The 9,534-nt window shown below is 44.1% G+C and overlaps 1 long non-coding RNA gene across 1 annotated transcript; it reads right to left on the bottom strand.

The window, feature by feature from the left end:
- Nucleotides 1–255: 255 nt before the first annotated feature.
- On the bottom strand, nt 256–7,197 carry LOC143164346 (uncharacterized). Its single transcript, XR_012996056.1, has 3 exons — nt 7,105–7,197; nt 755–835; nt 256–296 (listed from the first exon to the last, which is right to left on the bottom strand). It is a non-coding gene; the product is annotated as an uncharacterized LOC143164346 (long non-coding RNA).
- Between the last annotated feature and the right edge of the window lie 2,337 nt (nt 7,198–9,534).

The following is a 9,534-nucleotide window of genomic DNA, read 5'->3' as shown; positions in this document are numbered from 1 at the left end:
ATGTCAACACTTTTCCCTTCCTTCAGAATTTAATTTTATCCTGTTAAAAATGCATTGGATAACATGATTCTGAAACGCCACAATATTGTTACATGGATACTGATTTCTGTGTTGTCCCATCAGTTTGCATTCTGTACCAGCTGTCCTCATCATCTGATACTTGCTAGAAATACATGAGAATGAGAAAAGAAAGCTACTCACCCAGTTTTCAAGAAGCTTCCTTGCATCATAGGAATCAGGAGCTCTCTCAGTTTTGTAAAAAAGCGAAAAGTTCGTGTCAACGTTAAAGAAGCTGACTGTAAGAAGAGAACGTAAGTGAGATGCATCCTGTAGTTTGCACAGAAGGTGCCTGCACCCCTTCCCATCTCCTCACCCCTCACTTGAACCGCGGTTGTGTTTCCCATTCCCACGGTTATCGAGGCTCTTTGGGAAATCCCAGACTTCAAGTGTCTAAGTCCAGATTACTGCTGCATTGCTAGGAATTTTATTAAAGAGCCTAAGGGCCCAAACACACGGTCAAGTTATCGCAGCTTAACAAACAAGTTGTGGTTCATGCTTGTGGGTGCACTAACTTGGCTTTTACTGCCTGCTAAGAACACATAGGAAGAGATAGGAGGATCTGCTGACATACAGCACCTTGCTAAGCAGCAATAGCTCGAACATGTGACTGAGTCTTAAATTGTCACGTGTATGGTGTCAGTCTGTGTCAGTGATGATCATGTCAGTGTTTAAAAGGGCCTCATTTAGCACTTACGTGGAATGGAACCATTGGTACTACTGGTCGGAGGTAACGGGGGCAGCGTAGGAGCCCTTGCTGACGATGCTTCACTCGAGCCTGCTGAAAAGAACATTAAAAGGCCTAAGAATCCACAGTGGCAAAAGTGTAAGGAAGAGCATAGTCCAGGTGAGAGAGAGGTATGAGTCCTTCAGCAAAGGTCATCATAACAAAGAGCTGCTGTTGTTCCACAGACCTCTGCAGGGTGAAGGCAAAGGGGGAAAATACACCTGCACGTGGGGTTTTTTTTTTTATTTCTCCAGAGGTAACTACAGCGTAACAAGGGAGAAAACAGGATTTGCAGAGTTTAGATCACAAGGAAGACCAGAGTTTATGCAACATTATCTTTTTTCATTGCTTGTGTTGAAGAGCGGTTATCTCTCTGTTCCCTTCTTGCTCGTGTAACCTGTGCCAGCTTTCAGGAAAAGGCATTTGTCAAACACTGAATGCTAACGGGTTAACGTGCAGTAATGCATGTGAGATGAACATTGATATTCATGGTCTCTGGTTTAATGATAACCTGGCATAAGGATCCCCATTATAAATGCCGGCCATCCTGCCTGTTGTTTTCAAAGTAAAGAATTCCGAGAATTCGTTCGTAGCTAATTTTCCTTGAAGTGAATCACCTTGTCAAACCAGATACGGTTTTTGCATTTCACATGCAATCTGCCACATCACCAGGCAGACAGGGACAAAATGGGTGATGTTTGTCACATGTACTACAGAAAATTGCAGTGAACCGAATCACCGTATAACATTACAGGCCTCGGTGATGAAAGAAAAGCAGGATCACAACATTTTGCTCTAGAGGTACCGTTTCCTTGCTATGCTGATAATTTGTGTTTTTTTCTTCACTCACATGACTGTCAGAGACTTGACATTCTAGCTCTGACTAAGAGAAATAAACTTAACATATGAATACAAAGCCAAATGTCTATGAATAAGGAGTGTGGTCGGAAATAAGTAGGATAAGGCCATGGTTCATAAAACATTGTTTTCTCTACCGTAGCTCAAGGTAAGGAGAATCACCCATGCTTAAAATATAACAGCCCATCTCTGACCCATTCAAATCAATGGCAATACATCCATGGACAATAACAGAAACAGGGGCTGTTAGCAACTTGAAGCCTCCTATTTTTATCCTAAATAGCTTCAAATTATTTTGTGAAGTTAAAAGGACAGCTGAAGTCAAAAGCCCCTTCTGAACAGGCACGCTACAGTACACAAGCTTTTGCTTCCTAGACAAACAAGCAATTTTACCCTTTGCATTAAGCCACAGGCTGTGCACTCAGCACAAAGTCAAACCAGAGCAATTTCTGAGTTCCAACTTCATGAAGAAGAGGACAATAAAGCTATTGGAAGTCCAGCTCTAAGTTGTCTCTCCAAGGTTGGCTCTTGCAGACTAAGCTTGGACCCTTCAGTCTTCAGCTCAGACCTTCAGCCTCCAAATGCTCCTCGGAGGTGCCAGTATGTGTTTTGGTGTTATCTCATGATCTAGGAAACAGCCGTTTCAACCCCCATAGTGTCATCAGCCGAGGCAGCACACTCAGAGCTGGTGGAGAGCTGAGCCAGGAGGCTCCTCCACACCTGGAGGCAGTGGGATGGGGAGCAGGAAAGATGCACAGGCTGTTCCAAAGATCAAACTGTCCAGCAACCTGCTTTTGCAGAGCAGCGCTCTTTGTAGCACAGTCCCTGCTGCCCCCAGGGTGTACAGAAAGCTGTAAAAAATAGCAAGCCTGCTTTTCCCATGATGCTTGATGAATCTTAGGTTTTCATTTGGACATCTCCTCTTTATACTCAGGCCTTTTGTTTCTGAGATAGTGCTAAACTGTTGGAAAAAAGAGGACTAATTTACTCTGCTTTACTCTTCCACTAAAATGCTAGCAATTCCAGGAGCAAGCTGCCACATTGCCATTTCAAATCTGTTTCCTGCAGTAGGTCAGAAACATGGCCTGATATAATGGGTATTTGCTGATTCTTTATTTGGAAAAGATCCGCAGGCTTAGATCATCTAGCTGCAAGACAGACCTAGATATTCAATACACAGACCTCCTACCAATAGCCACTAACACTGTTTGACATACACACAAATATGCAGAAAACAAGAAGCCAGAAGTATCTACTAAATTAAAAGCAGAACCCTAGAGACAAAGGAAAACAACTCCTCTAAAGAAAACAGAAGGACCTGAAACTAAGGGGATGTGCTTTTTCCTCCAGCACCCATGCACACCAAGCCCCCCCCATCCTCACAACACATACTACCATGAGAATACAAAGAGCAAAACCCGGAGCACCTGACCCCCCGTGCTGCGGAGAGGCAGATATTCCAGCATCCCCAGTGACTTCAATCCCACAGTTTAAACTTCTAGTGGAAACCTGTATGCCTTCCTGTGGTGTGAAGCTGCAGAGATGGGTTCTGTGAGCCCCAGTGTGATGCTACAAATAATTAGTCCCTGGTTTCAAGCTGATAGAAAATGAGTGTCTTGCTATAAGCTTTTAAGAACTGCTGTCATAGAGAAAGTGTGATGAGAACGCAGAAGGGCCAATGCTGTGCAGACATGCCCTATCACTGAAATAAATTCTTTTTTCTTTCCTTACAGAAATACAGACATGATATTAGGCTATGATTTATCAAGCCATAAACCAAACTGTTTGTACACCTAGGGTTTAACTTGTCCTCCCGACCATTACAGTGCTGCAGATCCTCTCCAGATAGGAGGGATCTGCATATAGCTGGGTGACTACAGGCTCCACTCTGCTCCTGTTATTATCAGAGTAATGTTTCAAAAACCATTGCCTCAGGGGTGATCCATGATATCACCCAGTGTCAACCAGGATGAATCAGTAAAATCTGCTAGGGAAAAAAAAAATAATAGAGAAATGGCCAAACAAATCCCAAACCCATTCTAATCAGGAATGTAACTCACAATGCCGTTTTCATCTCCTGACAAATGAAGCATAATTACAACTTCATAGATTCGAATTTATTTCTTTCTCTTTCTCTTTCTCTTTCTCATTATCACCTGATAAAAAAAAAAATCTTTTTATTCTCACAAGTCAAGGATCATTACCAGCAGGCAGGTGTGGGACTAGCCACCTGCATCTTGTAACTTCATTTGCTTTAATTAACATGCACGTAATTCCATTCACGAAATGAGGGCTAAGGCATGATGACAGATGAGATCTGAAGCTAGAAAAATACTGTACCACTGACATTTTTAAAGTCCTAGTCATGGATTTTGATTTGATAATTTAATAAATGGTTTATTTGGCATCCTGTAAATATGTATGGTTTCCAAAAGAAGAGCAGCAAAAGTTAGACCAACCAGTAAGAGAACTGTAATAAATATATTTCTATATTATTAGCAGTCATTTTCAGATATTGTATATTCATCCCTCTACCAGATTATTTAAAATTAAGAAGAAAATCAGAAATCAGTGTGTGGGTGAGGTAGGGGGAGGAAGATGAAGACTGTGAGTCAGTGAGAGGATGAGAACGCACACTTTTACTTCTATACTTTTAGCAAAGGCCCAGCTGAGCTGGAAAAGTAAAGGATCATCTTCAAGAACTCTGTGAAAAAATCAAAGGCAGAACAATAACTTTACTCCTGCTATCAAGCAAAGCCAGTGCAATTGCTATGATAATTATACCACTTATAAAAAGTCAACACACCTTCTTCAGGCTGCTTCCTGCTACATTCATATGAGAAGTTTCACTCACTTTGCTCAAATGAGCACTGGCTTTCCAAAAGTAAGGTAGGATTTCTAAAACAAAGCAGGTTGCCCAACTTCCCAGCACAATTGCATGAACTGTCTACTGTCAAGGTGAACCCAGCAATGCACAGATCTATAAACAACATATATAAACACAAGAAGCCAACCTTGCAGCTAGTAATTGTTATGGGGCATAAGTAACAATTTGAGTCATGACATTTGCATTGAAATGGCGCTTTCCCGTGACGTTTCATTACATAGCAACACTTTGGCACAACTATTTGTTATACACATGCTCCAGATGCTCTCACGTAAACTCAATATGTATGACCCCATATGGACAATCCATACGAACTACAGCCAAGTGCAGCTTCCCCTATCTGACAGACAGGACATAAATCTCTATGTATTTACACCACTCACTGTTATCCCTACCTAGTGTATTGTCAGTATGTCTCTGTGCAATAGCTAGCTCATGAATTTCAGTTAATTAAAGTAAGGACTAGATTTATAGTGGAAGCAAAGGTCTTGCCAAGATCTGACGCATGACAGATTCTCAAACTTGATTAAATTTTATGAACATCTCTGCAACTAGGACTTCACAACAGTCATCTTAGTTATTGCTCTCAGGAAAATGTCAGACTCCAGTAACCCTTCTCCCAGTGTGGAACACAATGTGGATCCAGCAGTTTGTGGCACCATAGGCAAGAGTAGCGTCGGTGCCCGTTGGTGTAGTTCATCACTTGTGAGACACGCTGCTGTTTCTCCTTGCTGATAACCTTCGAATATTTGGGCCAACATTTTCCAGACTGAATGTCCAATTCAGGCTGCACTGGAGAATCCTAGCTAGAGGAAGTCACCTGGTTCTTGGGGACTGCTTTCGAGGGAAAAAATGCTTTGACCATTGAAAGCCTCTCTCTAATGTGCTTTGTCTCACTAAAAAGCTGCTCAAATTCATCCAGGTTATTGTTTTTGAAAAATCAAAGGCCAGGAACACTGAGCGGAGGCTTTGATTTTAGGTGCTAAACTTTTCATCAGCAAACATGACTAAGCTTCTTAGAACTCCTTGCCAAGCCAAGCACGTACCTTTCCCACAGAGCGAATGGGCCCAAGGGCAAAGGTGTTAACTGGGAAAGGGAAACTGAGCCTTCCTCCTCCCTCCTCATCAGATCATGTGTCCCCCCCCAGTCAGGGACACAAGTGGGGAAATAGCTCCGGCAACAGGCAATGCAGAAAGAGGACTGCCTGGATAAAGGCAGTGGGGCAGGGAGCCAAGAGACAGATGGGAATGTTGTAATCTACAGTAATTGTTATTAGTGCCTGCGTTCTTTGGTGCAGAGCGAGGGGGTGTGCAATGAGGGAGGTGGGGGAAATTCCTCTGAGCACAGGTTTCAGCAGCAGTCAGTGGTTTCCTGATGCTCTTCTCATTGCCTTGGGCCCTGGTTCCATGAAACCTGGAGCAGGAGATGGGAAAGTGCAGCGGGAACTGTGGTGAAGTCAGCGGGTGCTGCACTTGACAGAGATGTGCTGTCTGATGGGATGCTCCTTGAATTCTCAAACTGGCCACCAAAAATGACCAATTACTGTGCCTCTGCTTTCCCTGTGAAGCTGTCAGCTTACAGACGATTAGTAAAGATGCATTCACTATTATTGTGGAGCACCTAAATATTGTGGCATGTCATTAGTTTTACGTAAATTAGTGAGTCAATCAATCAGTTAGTCAATCTTGGTCCTCTTTTAATACTGTGTAGTTTAAATACCGTGTAGTACATACAGACATCGGGATTGAATGATGAGATAACCCAAAACACTGCTAAGAGTGCTTTTCAATGAAGCAACATCCGTCTAGGGCACACAACAGACAGGAGTCTTGCGGAAAAGTGATTACTATCATCTAACTAATAGCTCTAGTTAAATATTGTTAAACATAGAATCATAGAATCATTGAGGTTGGAAAAGACCTCTAAGATCATCGAGTCCAACCATCGACCCAACACCACCATGTCCACTAAACCATGTCCCTAAGTGCCGCATCTACTCGTCTTTTAAATACTTCCAGGGATGGGGACTCCACCACTTCCCTGGGCAGCCTGTTCCAATGTTTAACCACTCTTTCAGTAAAGAAATTTTTCCTCACGTCCAATCTAAACCTCCCCTGGCGCAACTTGGGGCCATTGCCTCTCGTCCTATCACTAGTTACTTGGGAGAAGAGACTGACACCCACTGGAAGAAGATTTCTGTGTCCAGCCTACCTCGCTCAGTGCCAGGCCAGCACATTGGTGCCCCAGCAGAAGGATGAACCTCTAGAAGGTTCATCTAAAAGTTGCCATCTGCTAGCAGCCTCCAGGGGATTTCGGTGGCAGAGCCTGCCCCTGCCAGCTTTCCCTCATCCACAAGCTCTGTATCTGCTTCAAGAAGAGCCTGTGTGGGGTGAGTAGGCAATGTCGTATGCATGGCTACAGCTCTGTCCACTCCTGGTCTCAATCACAGCAGCAGTGACTCGGAGGCTATTAGACAATCCCTGTTCTCCTGAGGAGTGGAGGGTTCCCTACTCTCTGTGTGTGATCCCCAGCGACACACAAGCCCCAAGAAGAGAAAATATTGCAGACACTCACCACAGCGTAGGTGACGGTCTGCAACGGGAAGGGTGCTGCTGAAGTTCCAGTACTCTTCTTTCCAGCTGACAGTATTGCCCATGGCGCAGTCCAGCACCTCTTCCTGACCCATCACACGGTCCCACATTTGGAAGTAGTACAAGCTGCCAATGAAGCTGTTGCTTACCCGCACAATAAAGCCATCCTTTCTTTTGTGCAGGTGACCCAGCACCAGGCTACCATTGGGTTTCAGGCACTCAGCGCTGCCAATGGTTTCAGTATGCACGAGATTACCATTGCAGTAGACCTCCAGCAGTTGTCTCCTGGTGTCCCACATGCAGCACACACTATACCACACAAAAAGGGCCTGATCAATCTCAATGTCCCGTCTGGTGCCAAAAAGATACAGTCTCAACTGCTTGTTTTCTCCAGAGAGTCCAAGGTCTATGTCATTTATGTCAGTGGAGGTGTTGTTAGCATCATAGGAAAATGCTGCCCAAGAGCTGACATTGGCAGTCCGGTTTAGGTCAATGCACACCGTGAACTGACATAGCTGAGGGATGCTGAAGTTGACCAGCGACACATACTTATCATTCCTTCCCAGTAAATCCAGTCTTTCTCCATGCAGATAACGTGTTTCTGTAAGCAAACGGCATTAGGAAAGAGGGTAAAGAAGGGAAATAAAGTGTCACTTCCAAAGAAAAAGCTGCAATATGACCTCATTAGCGTACTTCCCTGAATGATGATTAAAAAACCTAAAAGTTTCTTCTATTTCTAGTTTCTGCTGCCTTTGAAATTTAATTCTGAGACCACCCACACTACCAGTAAAGAGAAGATGAGTTTAATTCTGCAAAGGAAAAGTTGAAGTCCTCAAGACATGCCAAATAGGAATCAATACAGAATTCAGGTCTAGGGTCCACATGGTCCAGTATCAGTACAGATGTCCAGTGCAAAGGTCTTGGTTCAGCACACTCTGGGTAAAGAGCTGTTTGCAGGTTTGGCTCCCAGGTGACATATCATACCCCCAACCTTCAGTTTTTAGGTCAAGGTTTCTGCTAAAAATAAAAATTATAAGGACTGTCCTTTTCTCAGGCTCCGGATAATTTGTTTGGGCATCTTTTTTCTTCATTACTTTAAATTATCTCATTATATCTTTACAACCTACTCAAAAGGTTTTGCTGACAGAGGCAACCTCCCTGAGTAATAGTAACTGCAGATCTACATAGGCAGTGAGTAACTTTGCCCACATGTGGCCCCAGCTCTGACTACAGAGTAGCAGAGTAGTAGCTGCAATGGCTCTAACTCAGCCAACCTCGGTCCCTGGAGCAGTTGGCAGGGGCACCAGCAAGCTGTGGAGGGTCTTTAACTCTGCTTATCTGGGTTTTGCACTCCACATTAAGTGTCTGTTGTATATCTGGACAGGAGGCAGCCCAGTGCAATGCTAAGACACGTATCTCCATTCTGGCTCCTGCATTAGGGCAACGAGGCTGGTGAGGGGTCTGGAGAACAAGTCTTATGAGGAGCGGCTGAGGGAACTGGGGTTGTTTAGCCTGGAGAAAAGGAGGCTGAGGGGAGACCTCATCGCTCTCTACAACTACCTGAAAGGAGGTTGTAGCGAGGTGGGTGTCGGTCTCTTCTCCCAAGTAACAAGCGATAGGACGAGAGGAAATGGCCTCAAGTTGTGCCAGGGGAGGTTTAGATTGGACGTGAGGAAAAATGTCTTTACTGAAAGAGTGGTTAAACATTGGAACAGGCTGCCCAGGGAAGTGGTTGAGTCCCCATCCCTGGAGGTATTTAAAAGACGAGTAGATGCGGCACTTAGGGACATGGTTTAGTGGACATGGTGGTGTTGGGTTGACGGTTGGACTCGATGATCTTAGAGGTCTTTTCCAACCTTAATGATTCTATGATTCTATGATTTGCCATGGTCTCCTACTCAGCAAGTCCAACTGCAGTCACTGCCAGCCATGACAAAGTCCCTTCCCCAGGCATGAATCACGGTGAACATGCACTAAGCCACAGAGCAGCACCGGTCCACAGGCAACACGTTTAGACAGCAGCACACAGTCACCAAAAGCAGGAGCCAATCTTTCCACCAGCTCCATCTGCCACCAACAAAGTGTTTCTGTAGGGGGTGAGGTGGCCCCACGTGCACCATCAGAGTGGTAATTAATCAGACTCAAATTGTAACCCAGGCCCCTCCTTCACAGGTGATCTGCATCTTTAACTTGCCATTACGCCCAGATGTTTACATGTACTTCACTAATTGAGGATATATTTCTTCTAGATGAGAATTGCCATTATGTTGAGTCTTTTATAAGCACATCTAGGGGCTGTTTTTACAACATTTTCCTGAAAAGAATTTAAATTTTTCCAAACCTGATTGTCAGCCATGCAAATCAGGTATTTATAATAATAATCCCCCAAGTCTAACCTGACCAATAAATCTCC

The sequence above is a fragment of the Aptenodytes patagonicus genome, chromosome 9, assembly GCF_965638725.1.
Source record: "Aptenodytes patagonicus chromosome 9, bAptPat1.pri.cur, whole genome shotgun sequence".
Lineage (NCBI taxonomy): Eukaryota > Metazoa > Chordata > Aves > Sphenisciformes > Spheniscidae > Aptenodytes > Aptenodytes patagonicus.
Note: the sequence above shows the minus strand (reverse complement) of the source record. Positions and strands in the feature narration are given on the sequence as shown.